The sequence below is a fragment of the Portunus trituberculatus genome, chromosome 15 (assembly GCF_017591435.1).
Source record: "Portunus trituberculatus isolate SZX2019 chromosome 15, ASM1759143v1, whole genome shotgun sequence".
NCBI classification, from domain to species: Eukaryota; Metazoa; Arthropoda; class Malacostraca; order Decapoda; family Portunidae; genus Portunus; species Portunus trituberculatus.
In genome coordinates this window covers 4,734,530-4,753,628 of record NC_059269.1, presented here as the reverse complement: position 1 = coordinate 4,753,628, position 19,099 = coordinate 4,734,530, and positions in this window count along the sequence as shown.

Sequence of the window (19,099 nt, the reverse complement as noted above, 5' to 3'; positions counted from 1 at the left end):
ACAAGGTCAGCATGCCTCGCTATTAATCACGCTAAGTACATATATACTAGGAGGGTGGGTGGGTGGGCAACTGAGATGGATAGGTGACAGGTTCTTGTTGCGTTCCTGAAGTTCAAATCTACTTTATTTTTGAGCATGCAGAATGGCAGCCATCTGGAAAGTTTTGAATGTTTCACCTGCTCTGATGTGTGGCGGGTATGATAACAGCAGTAGCAGTAACACCAACACCATCAACACCAACAGCAAAAACAGAAGCAACAACAATATGACTAACAGCAATAAGAATAATAGCGATGGTTTCCTAGCAAATGGGCAAGATATTGGTATTTCCTGAAGCCACTGTAGTATATGATAACAAGAGAAGTAACGCCACCATTACCACCACAACAGCAGCACTAGTAGCAGCAGCAGCAGGAATGATAAATGTGCCTTCCTTTCAAATAGGAAGAGTTGTTTTTTAGTAGTTTTAGTATTTCCCGAACACTCTCTGGTGCAATGCAAGTATAACGACAGTAAAACCACCACCACCATCACCACCACCACCACCACCACCACCACCACCACCACCACCACCACCACCACCACCAAGAGTATTAACGGTGGCTTCCTCCCAAAATGCAATCAATCTGCTTCCTCTACAAAATAGCTACTATTATTCACACACCAGCAACTCATGTCTCCAGAAATGAGATGCAAGCAAGCACACACACACACACACACACACACACACACACACACACACACACACACACACACACCACCTGCTCGTGTCTGCCTCAAGGTTCTGCCTCCAGGGTTCGCCTCAGGCACGATCTTCTATATCCTCTCTCTCTCTCTCTCTCTACTCCTTCTCCCCCATCCCCTTCCGTCTCCTTCTAACTCCTTCTCCTTCTTCTCTCCCCCTCTTCCTCTTATTTAGCCTCCCACCTTCCTTCCTCTCCTCCTTTCCCTCCCTTTGTTGCGTCCTTTGTCGCCAGAGTAATTCTTTTTATGTACCACTTCGTTTCCTTTTCCGCAACCTGAATGATTTCCTTACATTCATTTTTTTATTCAAAGATCGATCAGATTTCATGGAGCTTTTTCTTTTCTTTTCTTTCTGTTCTTCGTCCTCTTTCGTATATGTTCCTACAATCATCATATTCTCTTCATTTTATTTCTCATATATCTTTTTTTTTTCTGTGCGTTGGTTTAATTTCTTCTTCTTCTTCTTCTTCTTCTTCTTCCTTTACCACTTCCTTACGTAATCCCTCATTCAGTCCTCCTCAGTTTCCTCTTCTCTGTCTTCCGCTTTTCTCTTCTTTCGTATTCCCCTTCATAGTTCTGTTTACTACACCCTCTTCCTTTGTCATTTCTTGTTCCTGTTCCTGTTCTTCTACTCTCTTCTATTCATAGCTCTTATATCTGCTTTTTCCTGATCTTTTTCCATCCAACTCTCTATCTTCTTTTCCTCCTTTCTTCCTCCACAGAAAATTAGCTTCTTCCTTCTCCTTGTCCTCTAATCCTTAATCCTTTTCTTTTCCATATTTTTTATTTTATCATTATTCAGTTCTTTAGTTTTGATTTTTTTCCTCCATTTTCTTTTCAATCTTGTCTGTTTTTATTTACATCTCTTCAGATTTTCTTATCTTTTTATTTCTCTCCTTTTCTATATTCTTTCATATCTCCTTTCATCTCTATTTTCATTTTTCTATTTTTTTCTCCATGCCTTCCCATTTTCCTTCAATTGTTTTCCTTTTCTAATCAATGATTTTTCTTAATTCTCTATATCCTAGTTCTTTCTTCTTATTTTCTCTCAATCTTATTTTTTTCATGCTTTCTTATTCTAATTTACAGTATATTCTTCCTCCTCATTCACTCGATTTCTTCATTTACGCCTCTTTCCCTCCTCCTCCTTCACTTCTCTCTATTCTTCTTCGTCTTTTCGTTTTGTATTTCTTTTCTAAATCATTATATGCTTTTCCCAATACATCCTTCATCTTTCCTTTTCCTCCTCCTCCTCCTCCTCCTCCTCCTCCTCCTCTACCGCCAGTTCTCTATAGTATTCTCTACGTCTTGCATTCCTTTACATCCTTCTTCATTTTTCCTAATACATCCTTCACCATCCTTCTTTCTCTGCCTCCTCCTTCTCCTCATCCTCCGCCTCCTAAGTGCTTTCTTCTTCCTCCGCCTTCTCTTTCACCATTTCTCTTCAGTATTCTTTTCGTCTTACATTCCTTTACATCCTTCTTCATTTCGCCTAATACATCCTTCACCATCCCTCCTCCTCCTCCTCCTCCTCCTCCTCCTCCTCCTCCTCCTTCTTCTCCGTCTCCTAAGTGCCCTCTTCCTCCTCTTCCTCCTCTTCTACCAATTCTCTTTAGTACTCTCTTCGTCTTACATTCCTTTATATCCTTCTTCATTTCTCCTAATACATCCTTCACCATCCTTTCTCCTCCTCCCCCTCCTCCTCCTCCTCCTAAGTGCCCCCAGGTGCTACTGTGCCGCGCCATAATCGCGCGGCGCATCACTCGTTCCTCACCCTTGGCCTTGCTCCTCCACGCCCGCCCACAAACACACGCCCGACACGCTCCTCCAAGACGTTAAGGGCGCGTGCCACTCCCGGATGTGACGTCACAACCACCGTCTTATTGCAGGTTGCCGCCTAACCTCAAGACGCTCGTAAACGTCTTCCGGAAGGGACTTAGTAATCGGAGTGAGAGTTTCGTGTGCGTGAAGGGGAAAAAAAGAGACGGAAGAAGACGCCGCCACGTGTTTCCAAGACGCGTCATCATCGCCTCAAGAAAGAAGGAAGGAGGGACGGACGCTGCCAAGACGCTTCCTTCCCACTGCTTCTGTTCCTCTGGCGCTTCTTCAGGTGACTCAAGTGTGACTGAGTTGGGTTTCTGAGCGAAGGAGTGAGTTAGTGAGTGAGTGAAGAATTGTGTGTGTGTGTGTGTGTGTGTGTGTGTGTGTGTGTGTGTGTGTGTGTGTGTGTGTGTGTGTGTGTGTGTGTGTGTGTGTGTGTGTGTGTGTGTGTGTGTGTGTGTGTGTGTGTGTGTGTGTTAGTAGGCTGGTTGGAGAATGGATGGATGCATGAATAGATCTGATAGGTGGATGTAAGGATGGATAAGTTATTGTCTTAGTAGATCAAATAAAGCTTAAATAACTTTCTAATACCAGTTTTGAATCCTTTACACAAATACGTTTTCTCCTGTAGCGTTTACTTGAAGACTCTTAATAGTAGTGCCTTATACATTGTCACTTCTCTAATGTCCTTCGTCAGCGTGTTGCAAGACGGCTGGAGGACAGGCAGGTGTTCCAATGGACGCCAAGGAAGGAAACGCCTCTGGGGTACGTAATTAATTATCCGAAGATGTATGGTGTGCTGCTGTCCTGACCTTCGCTACACGCCTCAAGGAACGCCACGCCTGTTTCCACCTTTTCCATTCCTCCCATTTTCTACGTTGCCCTCATGTCCTTCTTTCCTCCTTACGCCTCTGTCTCTTTTCATCCTCTCCATCCTTCCTTTTCCTTCTCTATTCTCATGTTCATCTTTCCTCGTTACGCCTCTATATCTGTTCATCTTTCCCATCTTTCCTTTTCCTTTAATGTTCTCATGTCCTTCTTTCCACATTACGCCTTCATATCTTTCCATCTTCTCCATCCACCCTTTTCCTTCGCTAGCCTCATATTCTTTTCTCCCCACGCCTCCATGTCTTTCATCTTCTCCATCTTTCTTTTTGCTTTGTTATATTCATGTTTTTCTTTCTTCCTTACGTCTCCATATCATTCCATCTTCCCTATGCATCTTTTTCCTTCGATATATTCATGTTTTCCTTCGTTATATTCATGTTCTTTCTTCACTACTCCTCCATATCTTTTCACGTTCTCTAGCCTTCATTTTCCTTCATTATGTTCATGTTTTTCTTTCTTCATTACGTCTTATCTTTCCATCCTCTCCATTTACTCTTTTTCTTCGCTAATCTCATTGCCTTCTATCCTCCCTACACTTGTACCACACGGCGCCATATGATCCCTCTGTTGCAATGCCTTAAACTCAATCACTAAACTCACTTGTTCTATCTTCTGCGACTTTTTTTTCCTTCATTGCTATCAAAACACTCTTTTCTTTTCTTCTTTCCTCTGTTTCCTCTGTTTGCTTTTTCTGGCCTTTGACGTAATTCCTGCCTTAACATCTTGCATTTTTCACCTTTCTCTAACATTCTCGTTCATTCTCTAGCATCTTTCTCGCTTCCACACACCTCACACCTCTCTCCATTCTTTTCTTACTCTGCTTCATCCTCAACGCCTCTATTTCCTCTCTTTCCCACGTTATTCATTAAGGTGACAACCCACTTTTCATCATTCTCCTGCCATTGCTCCTGTTCTGACGCCTCCCTCTCCTCTCCGCCGTGTCTTCGTCTGTCATCCACGATTCAACACTGCATATTTTTCTTACTAATCCTGCGAATATCTACACCACTTATTCATATATTTTGTGTACTATTTCCTCAAAAACTCTCCTTTTCTTTCCTTCATAGCCAATGGAAGGCTTTTTATGCATTAATATTCCTACTATTTGTTCGTCGATGTTATATAATCCTACCTTTAGTTAAATTTCACATAACTTATAAAAAAATCCCTTTGTTTTTTTTTTTCGTCTAGATTCTAGATTCTCTCTCTCTCTCTCTCTCTCTCTCTCTCTCTCTCTCTCTCTCTCTCTCTCTCTCTCTCTCTCTCTCTCTCTCTCTCTCTCTCTCCCCTCTCGTGTGCCTCCTTTCCCTGACCCACTCGAGCCCTTCTCCTCCCCTCTCCTCCACTTCCTCCGAGTTCCTTCCTCTCCGCCACCTGCAGGGAGGAGCAGCTGCCCCATCACCTGGAGGTAATTGTGGCCTGGGGCGTTAGTCATTACCACCGCCCCGTGAGTCCGGAAGTGACTGATGGAGCAGGAGGAGGGGGAGGAGGAGGAGGAAGAGAAGGAGGAGGAAGAGGAGGAGGAGGAGGAGGAGGAGGAGGAGAAGGAGGAAGAGGAGGAGGAGGTAGAGACTGGTGGTGGTACTGGTGGTGGTGGTAAAGGATGAGGAGGGGAGTAGAGAGGTATAGTAAAACAGGAGAAGGAGGAGTAGGAGGAGGAGGAGGAGGAGGAGGAGGAGGAGGAGGAGGAGGATGAAGAGGAGACAAACGAGGAAGGAATTAAATACCTTGAGGAAATGAGAAGCCTAATCCAGAGGCAAAATATCCACATGGGAGGGAAGGAGGAGATAGAGCGACGTGTGTGTGTGTGTGTGTGTGTGTGTGTGTGTGTGTGTGTGTGTGTGTGTGTGTGTGTGTGTACCCGGATACGCTTATACGCACATGCACAAGTTTATGCAGAGAGAGAGAGAGAGAGAGAGAGAGAGAGAGAGAGAGAGAGAGAGAGAGAGAGAGAGAGAGAGAGAGAGAGAGAGAGAGAGAGAGAGAGAGAGAGAGAGAGAGAGAGAGAGAGAACAGGTACAGAAATACAACCACTTGTATGCGAACAGAAAGGTTGAGATAGAAAGACAGCCAGTCGAATAGAGGAAAAAAGAGACAAATCGTTTTAATTGTCTTTAATATCAGGCAGAAGATTGACTAACTTGTTCATAATATTTTCCAACAAACTGACCATTGTCTTAAGGCTTTCCGATATACTCTCTCTCTCTCTCTCTCTCTCTCTCTCTCTCTCTCTCTCTCTCTCTCTCTCTCTCATGCAGAAAAGCATATTCTTACTTTACTATAGTGTGATCTAGTTAGTAATTATTAGGATTACTATTCTTTTACAGATATGATAAACAAAAATGTCACTTTTTTTTTTTTATCTCCTATGTGCTATTTTGAACAAATTGCTTTCGTTTTTTTTTATGTAATAAGTGTCTGTTCTTAGGCAACAAAAATGCCATAAAAAGACCCACTAACGGTGTCAGTCCTTATAAAGTGTGTAGTCAAAGGGATATCTAAATCTTGAGGATTAAGAGTATATTCACTATATGTTTTTACCCTCGATTTTGTAGCGCTTTTCACTAGGGTCTTACATACGCACAAGCATGCGCGTACACACACACACACACACACACACACACACACACACACACACACACACACACACACACACCGCGTAGTGTAGAGGTTAGCACGCTCGACTCACAATCGAGAGGCCCGGGTTCGAGTCCCGGTAAGCGGCGAGGCAAATGGGCAACCTTCTTAATGTGTGGCCCCTGTTTACCTAGCAGTAAATAGGTACGGGATGTAACTCGAGGGGTTGTGGCCTCGCTTTCCCGGTGTGTGTTGTGTGTTGATGTGGTCTCAGTCCTACCCGAAGATCGGTCTATGAGCTCTGAGCTCGCTCCGTAATGGGGAAGACTGGCTGGGTGACCAGCAGGTGACCGAGGAGGTGAATTACACACACACACACACACACACACACACACACACACACACACACACACACACACACACACACATCCACTGGCCCTCAATCTTTCATACTCAGAGTCAACACGAAGTTTTCCCTGCAAGGTGATATCGGAAAATCTTTAGCCATTCTCACAGAAACATCCAAGCAAGACCTCAACGGTCCCTTCAATATACGGTCTGCAGCAAGCGTGCCTCTTACACACTATAAAGATGGTTTCCACCAAGCCTGGGAACCGCAATCTCAAATGTCTCCACGTCTTATCTCTACTACTTTTAACAAGGACTAGTAGAAGTTACAGTGATTCTCAGCAGTGTTTTTATGATGCCATTGATAAGAATTATGCGTCATTGATAGAAAAACAACAATAATTAGCGTGGCCTTTAAAAAGTAGTCCATACGTGAGGTTAAAAACAAAAACACAAGACAAGACTCTCAATCCGAATATTCTTCTGTATAATTCTTTTTCTCTGATCGCAAAGCATCCTCAGCGGTCCCTCGTAAAGACAGTGTCCAGCCAGCCTGCCTCTTGCACTCTCCACTCTCTCTCCACACTCTTCCACACATTATTTTTTCCCCTCCACTGATCCCAGGGTGTCCTCGGCGGCCCCTCCCTCCCGCCAGGTCGCCTCTGAGGGTGTCTTGAGCAGCACCTGGCGACGACGGTCACGACTTGGCTTGAAAAGGAAAAACCAGCATCTGGATTTCCGCTCCGTCCATCGGGTTTGTCGGGTCAATGACACGTCTTTTTTTTTTACTAATAGCTAAGCAGCGTCCTGACTGAGAAAAAAAGGAAAAAAAAAGAGAAAAAATAGAAGGATGAAATGTGTTTATATCTTAAGTACAGTTATTATTGATATTTGTGTATGAGTTAAGTACAGTGAAGAGATTTTGTGTTGGAAGAGAGAGGGTGGGGAATGGGAGAGGGAGAGGAAGGGAGGGGAAAGAAAACATGTATTGATTAATCCGTCTGGTGCTAATTCACTTGGCTAATCACAATCCGTTTATAATTATTCTTCATACCCGTTGATGAGAGTATCATGGCCACACCGCCCTGCCATTCCCGGTGATCCGTTTGTGACACGCACACGCACACCCACCCACCCACCCACCCACACACACACCCACACACTTTTCAGACCCAACGGCAAGATGAGACCACAAAAATGGGTGCAAAATAAACCCTGGGAACACACTGGGAGACGTTGGCAGTGAGTGAGGAAATATATAAAGAAAAAGAGACAGAAAGAGAGAGTGAACCAGAGAGAGAGAGAGAGAGAGAGAGAGAGAGAGAGAGAGAGAGAGAGAGAGAGAGAGAGAGAGAGAGAGAGAGAGAGAAAGGAAAATAAATAAGTACTACCCAAAATATATCAGTCACCCACGCAATCCAACAACCCCCTGCGTGTTCTGGGTAGGTATACCTTTCCTGTTTTCCCACGATTTTCCTGAGGGCACCTGTTTCCTGGCGCTGCAAAATGCTCCCTTCCCTCCCACTGAAGATCGCTCGCCCTCGCTCCTTCCCTTCCTCTCCCTATTTGCCTTACACAGAACGATTGGCAGGTGAACCATTGTGGGAACCGTAGCGGGAAGGAAACTGAGAGGAGGAGGAGGAGGAGGAGGAGGAGGAGGAGGAGGAGGAGGAGGAGGAGGAGGAGGAGGAGGAGGAGGAGGAGGAGGAGAAGAGGGAAGAGAGAGAGAGAGAGAGAGGAGTAGAGAGAGAGAGAGAGAGAGAGAGAGAGAGAGAGAGAGAGAGAGAGAGAGAGAGAGAGAGAGAGAGAGAGAGAGAGAGAGAGAGAGAGAGAGAGAGAGAGAGAGAGAGAGGGTGAGTCGAGTGTATGGAGATTAGTATGGTAAGGAGAGAGAGAGAGAGAGAGAGAGAGAGAGAGAGAGAGAGAGAGAGAGAGAGAGAGAGCAAAAACACTGAAGAAAGTCTATTTATCCAGCAACCATCACCTCCCCTCTGTGTCGCCCCCACACACACCATCACGTTCTGTTTGGTCATTTCTCTCTCGTGGGACGCTACCAACATACACTAACCCACACCTCAACCCCCCAACCTTACCTTCAACCCCACACCACACCCTCCCAGTACCTCCCACCACCTAGACCACTGCCAACCACCCTCCTCTTCCCAACCGCACCAAGTCTTCAAGTCAGGAATGGTTAGGAGCAATTATTATTATTGTTATTCTTGTTATTATTATTATTATTATCATCATCATGCTGTATTAAGTTATATGACTGTTGTGTCTTTTGTTTCTAATGTTTTGTATGTCTCGTGGTGATGTGAAGAGTGTTGAGATAGGATCGGGTACGGTAAGAGACAGACAGACAGACAGACACACACACACACAGTCAACAAGAATTACTAAATCGCTTCTTTATTTGTGTTCGTAAAGGAAATTGACTGCGCTGGGAAAAAAAAAAATAGATAAAAGGTTGAAGTAAATAGATGAATAATAAAGGTTAATAAAATGAAGGAGAAAATATATGAAAGATCAGTTACGTAATTGGTACTCCCCGAATATTTACGTACAAAAAGTCTCAATTTCGTTCTGGCTGTCACGATATTCCTCTCAATGTATGAACTGCAGACGTGTGGAAATATATACACCAACATCTTCACAATTCATACTGCCGAGTGTTATCTTAGTATCATAATTCCATTTACATAATATTAAGTTACTTGAAGATTCTATTTCCTCTTACTTTTCTCCCCTGTCAGTCACTCTATACTTTTATTTTTCTTTCTCGCCTATTCTTTCTTTCTTTTTCTTTCCTACTCCAGCTCCTGCTCCTCCTCTCTCTGTTACGCCTTCTCTTTCTCTCTCTTATTTCTCTTTCTGTCTCAAGTCTCTCTCTCTCTCTCTCTCTCTCTCTCTCTCTCTCTCTCTCTCTCTCTCTCTCTCTGTCTCCTTTTACATATCTTCTCACAGTTGCCTTTATTCTATCTCTATTATGTCTCCTCTTTCTTATTTCTTTGCTCATTTTCCTCTCTCTGTCACGTCTTCTCCTTCTCTCTTTCTTTTACTTCTTTTTTTTTCTTTCTCCTTTTGTATATCTTCCCACAGTTGCATTTCTTTTTCTCTATTGTCTTCTCTCTCTTATCCACTTCTTTGCCCTCATCTCAGTTATTTAAATCTCCTGTTCTCTTATTTTACCATTTGTTCTCGATCAAACCTTCTCTCACCCACTTCTCTTCCTCTCTATTCCTCATTACTCTCTTCAAAGTTATTTAAATCACTTGTCCTCTTGCTTTCTCCTTTGTCAATCGCTCTCCATCACACCTTTGTCTTCTTTCTCCCACTTTTCTTCCTCTCTATTCTCTCTTGAGTTATTTTAATGTCTTGTCGTCTTACTTCATCCACTGACAATTATTTTCTGTCATGGTTTCTTTTATACACGCACCTGTTTCTTTAGTTATTTAAATCTTTTGTCTTCTTCTCTTACTTCCTTCACTATCAATCGTTCTCTTTTGGTTTCTCTCCTATTTCTCTTTTTTCTCTTCTACCATCTCTGCTGCTCTGCCTCTCTGCCTCTCTCCCTCTAACCCTCCCTCCCCCTTCTCTCTCTCTCTCTCTCTCTCTCTCTTTCTGCACCTGCCCTCCACCCTCACCATCCGATGCCGCACCGAGATTCGCCTCCAGAGATGAAAGCCGACAAAGCCGGATGAGAGGTGGCAGAGTCCTTTTCTGTCCGATCATCTTACACTTCTGAATCCCTTTGTGTTCCTTTCAAGCGCGTCCACGAAGGGTTTCCGAGTCTACATTGATACTGAGGCAGCGTCGACAGGTACAAGGCATTACACGAGTGCTAGCAGTGGGAACAAGGGAGGGAGGCAAGGAGGAAGAGGTGGAGAAAGAATAGAAGTGGGTGGTGGTATCCTACGTGGCTGGAGAGAGCGAGGGGTATTGTGTTCCTGGTCTCCCCTCCCGCACAGAAGTTGAAATGTTGAGGAAACAAACCTGTTCTAGATGTATTCTTAACCGGGATTAGTTTAAACGAGAGGAACCGGTTCTTAGTGACGGAGCAAGCGAGTGAAAACCTTCCTGCCAGCGGGAAAAGAAGTGGTTCTCCCCTTCGCTACGCCTTGAAATCCGTCCCTCTCTTTGAAGCGCGGCAGTGGCGGCCTTCGGGAATCGCACAGCAAGGGCCACAGAGGGTAAGGAGCAACGCCGAAGTGCAAATCTTATGACAGACTATTTTGTTACGGGAAAGAGAACACCGGATGAAGCGAGGACCCCTGCAGCAGGTTGTCGCACGCCCTCACTCACGCTCCCTCCTCTCCCTACTCTCCCTACCTCCATACTCCAGCCCTCTTCCCCCTCCTTCTCTTCACCTCCTTCCTTCTCTCTACTCACTTTCTCCATTCAGTCTCTGTCATATATTCGCTTCTTTTCACTCCAAACTAATTAATTTGACTTTTACCTTCACTTTCCGTCTTTAGTTAACGATTAGTGGAGAAAAAATCACACTATCAAACCCTCCTCTAGTTACTTTCTCTGTTCAATCTTTCTCTCCTACGTGTTATTAGCTTCTTTTGTCACAACTTCAAACTAATTCATTTGACTTGCACCTTCACCGTCTGCCTTATGTGGACGATCACTGTGAGAAAATTACACCATGAAATCCAACTCCTGCTTCTGCGTGGCGTGTGTCTGTCATGCTCGGCGCGCAGGCAGCTCTTAGGCAAGTGTTAATCAAAGAGACGCAACCACCTTTCCATTTCTCGTAGCCTCTCTGGTGTATCTGCCTTGGGATTGCATTATCTACTCCTCGATATTGTTGCCATCGCAAACGCTGTTCCACTGACCCCATGAAGTGTACGCCTCAAGCTGCCTCGCTGCACATCACTTCCTGCATTATGAGCGCTCTGTGTGCACTACTCAAATATCGATCCGCAAGCAAGCTACCGCCCTGCCGCCTGCCTTAATCCTCACCCTGCCTGTCGAACCTTGCGCAGTATTTGATGATTAAAAAGACAAATATCTATCAGTAATTACTGTAAAAGGTCGATAAAACCCGTGATTTTAAACATACTACCATGTAGACATGTAAATAAATGCACAAATTTTAATGATTTCTTTTCTAGGTTGTTAGTCTAATCTCATGCGATACAAACCTTGCCACTCATAAAAATCTAGTTTACAGTCAACCATTACTCTCCCAATGACATGACACGCATTTTGTATACATAACCATACACAAACTCAGTGGCAAAAAAAAAAAAAAAAAAAAATAGCATGTAGGGACAACACAATACACAACCCATCCATCCAGTCACTTCTCGAGTTGTCATGGGTGACTTTCAAGATCATACTGAAAATACACACCAGATTCCTATATTGACTTCAAACAAAAGCAGTGGCAGTACAAAACTCAATGGCTGATATCCTTATGACCAAACAAAACGACGAAGCTTAAATTAAATGGTTAAATTGACTGGATGAGAGAAAAAAAAAATCACGTCACGAGAGAGAGAGAGAGAGAGAGAGAGAGAGAGAGAGAGAGAGAGAGAGAGAGAGAGAGAGAGAGAGAGAGAGAGAGAGAGAGAGAGAGAGAGAGAGAGAGAGAGAGAGAGAGAGAGAGAGAGAGAGAGATTGCCGTAGGTACTTTATGAGGGAAAAACAACCCGTGACTCGATTGACCCGGCAATTGAGCAATGAACGGAACACCGCAAGTCGCAAGTTACCGCCTGGCTGATTAAAACTCTCTCTCTCTCTCTCTCTCTCTCTCTCTCTCTCTCTCTACAAGTGGCTAATGAGTTTTGATTTTTCTTTCCATTACATAATGAGAGAGAGAGAGAGAGAGAGAGAGAGAGAGAGAGAGAGAGAGAGAGAGAGAGAGAGAGAGAGAGAGAGAGAGAGAGAGAGAGAGAGAGAGAGAGAGAGAGAGAGAGAGAGAGAGAGAGAGAGAGAGAGAGAGAGGAGGGAGGAGGAGGAGGAGGAGGAGGAGGAGGAGGAGGAGGAGGAGGAGGAGGAGAGGAAATAGGAGGAGGAAACAAGATAAATAAGAAGTAAGAAAGCAGGGATGGCAGGGAAGAGAAAATAGGTAAGAGAGAGAGAGAGAGAGAGAGAGAGAGAGAGAGAGAGAGAGAGAGAGAGAGAGAGAGAGAGAGAGAGAGAGAGAGAGAGAGAGAGAGAGAGAGAGAGAGAGAGACGGTGTGGGGGTGAAGAGCTGCACTGGGAGACAGACAGAACAATAGGAATGAAGCTTAAGAAGAAAAAATAATAAAAGAAAGAAAAAAAGCCAAAAATTCCCAATTGACGATGAACAGGCAGAAAGTAAGCACTGCAAAGGGCTTAGGTATATTATGAGAGAGAGAGAGAGAGAGAGAGAGAGAGAGAGAGAGAGAGAGAGAGAGAGAGAGAGGACGACCAGCATGATGTATTGAAACTATCCTCTAGACCACATCCTATTAATATTTAAAAAAAAGAAAACAAAAAACCAAGAGGCAGCGGCAGGGGAGTCAAGCACACAGAAGCTGGTGTTGACTTCCTCCTCGCCTGATGGAGCTTTGTTGTGTGAGAGCGACTGTGAGTGAGAGATTGAGGGAGGAGGGAGCGAGTAGAGGAGGGTATGGGAGGGATAGAATAAGGATGGAAGTGACACGAGAGGGAGGGAAGGAAGGAAGAGAGTTAGAGATTGAGTAAGCGATTCAAGAAGATTCAAGAGGATAGAAAACTAGGAGAGAGAGAGGTGAGTAAAAGATTGGAGGAATAGAAAGGGGTGAAGACTAAAGTGGGTAAAATTATGAAAGGAAGGGATGAATGAAAAAGAAATGACAAAAACATGGAAGGAAGGAAAAATAATATGAAAGTGGAAGCGCAAAGGAGAAAGGGAACACGAGACAAATGAAAGACGAGGAAGGAATGAGGAAGAGGAACAAGAGACAACAGAGAGTGAGGAAATAGCGAAGATAAGAACAAAACAAAAGTAGTGAATTAAATAGAAGAGGAAGGAAGTCGCCAGGAAGAAGACAAAAGGCAACGAAAGTCCATCAGTCCATAAATAATTGAATAAGTTTACATAAGATCAAGTGCTCCGTTTTTTTTTTCCCTTTGTTTATTGTGTCCTTCTCATTTTCTTTATTCATTCTCGTTCTCTTACGCTGATTTCATTGTTGGTCTTACAATTTCTCTCCTCTCTTTTCCTTTCTTCTCTCTCCCAGCTCTGTGTTATCTTGCATTCACTTTTTCTACCCCTCTCTGTCTCTCCCCCTCCCTCTCCCTCTCTCTCATTCAGGTATTATATATTTTTTCTTCCTACTTGTTTTTATCTGTAAGGTCGTATTTTCTCTGCCCCCGCCGTCAATTTTCTCTTGGTATTGTTGCCTACAAGTCTCTTTTTACGCCCTCCTCTAATCTGTTGCTTTCCGCTTTCTTCTCACGCTTTGTTTTCTGTCTTTTTTTTTTGTTATCATCCGTTATCTCTCTCTCTCTCTCTCTCTCTCTCTCTCTCTCTCGTCCATACACGAGAGAGAGCAAGAGAGAGAGAGAGAGAAGAGAGAGAGAGATTTAACTTCACATATTAATGGAGGGTTTGCTCGTAAGGAAGAGAAAAGACTAAAACATGAATGAATTAGAAACAGGATTTAGGTAAGAGAAGAAGCGGAAACGGGAGGAGGAGGAGGAGGAGGAGAAGGAGGAGGAGGAGGAGGAGGAGGAGGAGGAGGAGGAGGAGGAGGAGGAGGAGGAGGAGGACTGGGGAAGAGGACTGGTAATTGAAGGAGAGAGAGAGAGAGAGAGGAGGAGAGAGAGAGGAGAGAGAGGCGAGAGAGAGAGAGAGAGAGAGAGAGAGAGAGAGAGAGAGAGAGAGAGAGAGAGAGAGAGAGAGAGAGAGAGAGAGAGAGAGAGAGAGAGAGAGAGAGAGAGAGAGAGAGAGAGAGAGAGAGAGAGAGAGAGAGAGAGAGAGAGAGAGAGAGAGAGAGAGAGAGAGAGAGAGGGCCTTGCTTTGGAGACAGAGATGCTGTGGGCGTATCAATAAGCCGAAGACGGGCGTGGGTGTGGTAAGGAGAGGCTTCAGGGAGGGAGCAGTGGGCGTGAGGCTATTAAAAGGCACGAGAAGAGGGACTGATGGGCAGGGGAGACTAGGTAGGGAGTGTCTGGCAGTGGGGCGGGGTAAGGGTGAAGTGGGGTGAGGGGTGAAAGGGACGGGGGATAGCTGGGGCGTCACGGAGGTGGGTCTCGGCTACGCCCGGGCAACCAAGCGGGACACAGTGGCACGGGCACCCACCACCGCCCACCTGCAGGCCACCCTCACCTTTCCAGCCCCTTACATAACCTCCATTATCCCTTACCTACAATAGGACGTCCATTTCTGTATCTCCACGGCACTAACACCTCAAGGCAGTCCACGCATAAAGCTTTTTCTACCCTGCTACGCCACTCATTGCCTCCTCTAAGGTCCTGTCGGTACTGAAACCCTTATGATACGAGAGCAAAATGTTGTTTCTACCGCTTATTCATCCATTAGCTAGAGTCACCACGGGATAATGGGTCGTGCGTCCAGGGTGGTTAATGGCGGTAATGGGGAGGCGGGTGGGTGACGTGTGCCGGCCCAGGGAGACAACAAGAGTGTAATCTGAAGAAGCTACTGTGGACGGATTTGCAATTATAGTCGCGGGGCAGAGTGGAGGAGGACCGGACTCGACGCACGCTGGAGTGATGGTGTGGGGTTGCCTGCGCTGGTTCGGCCCCCTCGCTGTTTCTTTTACATATTACCTGCTATGGGATGGATGGATGGATGGATGGTTTTGTATAACGCAGGTGGGGGTCAGGGTCAGGTTGGATGGGTGGATGGAGGTCGAGGTTTTGTGTAAGGCAGGTGCTAGGGGCTTCCTCTGCCGCTATGCCTTGATTAGAGGGAAGATTAAAAGGCTATATAAAGAGACGCATCATCCTCCTCACCTATTGTACGTTTTCTTTTCGTGACGAGGGCATTCATCGTTGTGAGGATGAAAATGGATTGATGGGAAGTCACGGAAAAGACAGCTGCATGTTCCGGCAATTTCTACCTCACCCAGAAAATATAATAAAAACCAAACGACAGCTAACACAGGGGAGTGTAAACGAAAATAAACAGAAGAGGGAGTCACAGCAAGGTAATTTCACAAAAATCACACATTAAAGACACGGAAAATTACCAAGAAAGATGAAAATAAGCTGACATAAAATAAAACGACACGAGATACAAGAAAAAAAAAATATAAAAAGAAAACGATTTTAGAATTACACGAAATCTTCCTTCCTAAAAATCATGAAAGTAAGAAAAAATATAATAGAAAAACACAAACTAGGTGAAAATAATAATGGTAGAAAAGGAGGCCAAGAAAGCAAGACATTACGGTTACCTAAACTTATCCTTAAAAATAAGTGACTCATTACAGTGAGCACCGAAGGAGATTTTGCTAGAAATACTATATAAAGGAGACAAGGATAAACTTAGAGGTATTCGAACCGTGCAGTCTGTATTTGGAGTTTCTTAAGCCACTCTGTCACGCAAGTTCTGTAAAAAAATCCTTGGTTATTATATTTTTTGTTTTATTACTTTTTTACCACTTCAAACATACACCGAGGTCTTCTGTTTTTACGATTTATATACTTTTCCATCTCTCTCTCTCTCTCTCTCTCTCTCTCTCTCTCTCTCTCTCTCTCTCTCTCTCTCTCTGTCCGTCTTCCTGTTTTCCTTCCGTCTGTCAGTGTGAGCGTGTCTTACTGTTTCTCTTTATCTTTCCCATTTTTCGATTAAGTCTTGATCGGTCTCATTCTTTCCTTCGACCTGACATTTTTATTCAGCGTCCTTCCGTGCGTCGCCCAACAACCTGTCTCGCCCATTGTTCTTCCGTCTGACTGTCTGTCCAGCTCAGCACTCACACAATAAGGCGCTGTCCACACACACGTGCACACCTGCCCGCGCACTGCAACCATTATAGAACCCTGCTTCAAAATTCGCCTCAAATAGTCAAAGGTGTTCCGAATTATACACAGAAAAAGAGAGGTATGAAATAAAATGTATGACTATTATTCTTCCTTTAATTATAGGTGTCTTCACCACTAGTAACCAAAGTTTGAAGAGGGCCAAGATACAAGGAATACAATGCATAAAATGTATATACTCACTACTCAGTGCGAGTATTTAGTATAGCCAACGAGGCATTCATGCTAAGGAATAGCTATAAAAAACACAATGGTAAAGCTAACACGAGGCGCGAGCCGTCAAGCCGTCGCACCTGCGCCTGGGGAAGCAGGTGTCTCGGGGAGGGGATGGCAGTGGAGGAGTGGGGGTGAAAGAGGCGGATCACCCTTCCTTGCTCCACCTTGAAAAGCCCCGCCCTCGCCCCACCTGCCACTGCCTCGCCACGCCCTTCACCCGTCGCCCCGCCCAGCCACAGGCCTCGCCGAGACCAGCGCGGCCCACAATCGGCTTGGCGTTATAATACGCGGCCTGCAGCGGCGCTCGCGGCGAGGCGCGTCACGGAAGCTGTGCGATGTCCACCTTCAGCGATGTGGTTGTCAGGAACATGACCTTTTCCTCCCATTCACAGCTATAATGAAGTAAAGGGAATAAAAATAACTGTGTAGAAGGGACATGTCTGATCTAAAGAACCACAACTCACACAAATCAGACAAGAATTCCCATTTAAAAAAAGAATGAATATAATTTCGCATACAAGAATGCAAAATCAAAGAAGAATTAATGTTATCTTCTGACCTCGGGACCAACTTCCCTAGGGCGCGCATAACACCTTCTTAACCCACACAGCAGTGCGGCCTGAGACTTTGTTCACACGGCAATACAAGTCACTGTCGACCTTGTGTGTAATTAATTAGAGAAACACTGTTAGGCGCTGGATGAAGCCTCGATGCTGAGAAGGGAAAAACTAACCCAGCGAGAATGATGCTACTGAGAGAGAGAGAGAGAGAGAGAGAGAGAGAGAGAGAGAGAGAGAGAGAGAGAGAGAGAGCGCACTATACATACCTAGCCATCAATTCATCCTTTTCTCATCCATCCACCCGCCTTACGCACCCGCTCTCCCTGCACCCACCCACCCACACATAGTGATGTATGCACAAAGTTTCCACTCCAAAACTTTCACCAACTACCACACACAGACACACACACACACACAGACACACACACACACACACTATATACCAGACGGTCCCACAGTGGCTAACCTCACTTTCATTCCTTACACCTCTCAAAAATACTATACAACAGCTGTTCCTCTTTATAATCCCTTCCTCACCTAACATTACCTAACCTAACCTAACCAAACCATACTAAACACACATCTCGCTTCTCTCTCTTATTTCCCACATACATTACATATCCAATTCTCACTCACTCATCCACTTATCCATCGGGAACTTCACTTATCCACTCATCCCCCAGTCCACATCCCTTCACCATTCATCCTAACATAGCCAACGGAGACCAGTACCCCTCTCGCGGCCCAAAGACAGACTGCCGCGAGGTCACAATGGTGCATCAATCGTTGTTAGTAAAAGGTGGTTGGTGCGTGGGAAAAGACGTGTGGAAAGGATGGAGGAGATAGGGAAAGTAATATTGAGTGGCGGGCTATTAAAGTATTGGAGTAGTGGATGGAGAATGAGGTTTAAAATGAGACTATGGAGAATGAGGAGTCATGAGTGAAATTAATATAAAAGAGAGAGAGAAAATAAGGGGAAGAAAGGAATGAGAATGGTATACGGTAGTAAAGAAAGAAGAAGAAGAAGAAGAAGAAGAAGAAGAAGAAGAAGAAGAAGAAGAAAAAGAAGAAGACGATGATGATGGTGATGATGAATAAGAATACTGAAGATTGATTATGAAGATGACCACAGGAAAGGAAGACAGATACCTAAAAATAACACAAAAACGAAAAAAAAAAAACCACACACACAAGAAACATAATGAAAAGAACTAAAAAACCACAACAAACGATAACAATGACACACACACACACACACACACACACACACACACACACATACATAACAACCCACCCCAACTCCACCACAAAACCAGCACAGGATGTTAAAAGGTCACATCACAAAAACTCAAGATTCCAAGACATAAGAGTTTAGCATCGATTGTGACTATGAAAGGGGAAAGGCAGTGCGTACGAGCAGCTAACCCCGGGGCCATTACCTGAATGAATGAGTACACGCAGGGGCTCATGAATGGGCAGATGATGAGGGAAGAACCAATTTCGACATGAATGGACCAACTGACAGCGGATGAATGAGAGGTGCAAATGTATAGAAGAACCACTGACACGCTGCAGTAAGACGTGAATATTGCCAATCCTTCCCTGTCAGAAAAAAAAGGAGGAGGAGGAGGAAGGAGATGAGCAGGTGTAGGTGGAGGAGCTTAGGAGGAAGTGGTGAAGTGGTGAAAATAAGCAGGAAGCACAGTAGGAGGAAGAGGAGGAGGAGGAGGAGGAGGAGGTGGTAGTGGTTGTGGTGGTGGTGGAAATGACAGTTCTGGGGGATGAAGAGGAAGTGATAAGGACGAGGAAGAGGAAAAGAAAGGAAGAGGCGGAGAATAAACCGGAAGAGGAGGAAGCAAAGGAGGAGGAGGAGGGGGAGGAGGAAGAGGAGGAAATGACAATGAAGTCTCTGGAGGATGAAGAGGAAGAAAATGAGAAGAAGGAAGGAACAATACATTAATGGATGAAAAGAAGGA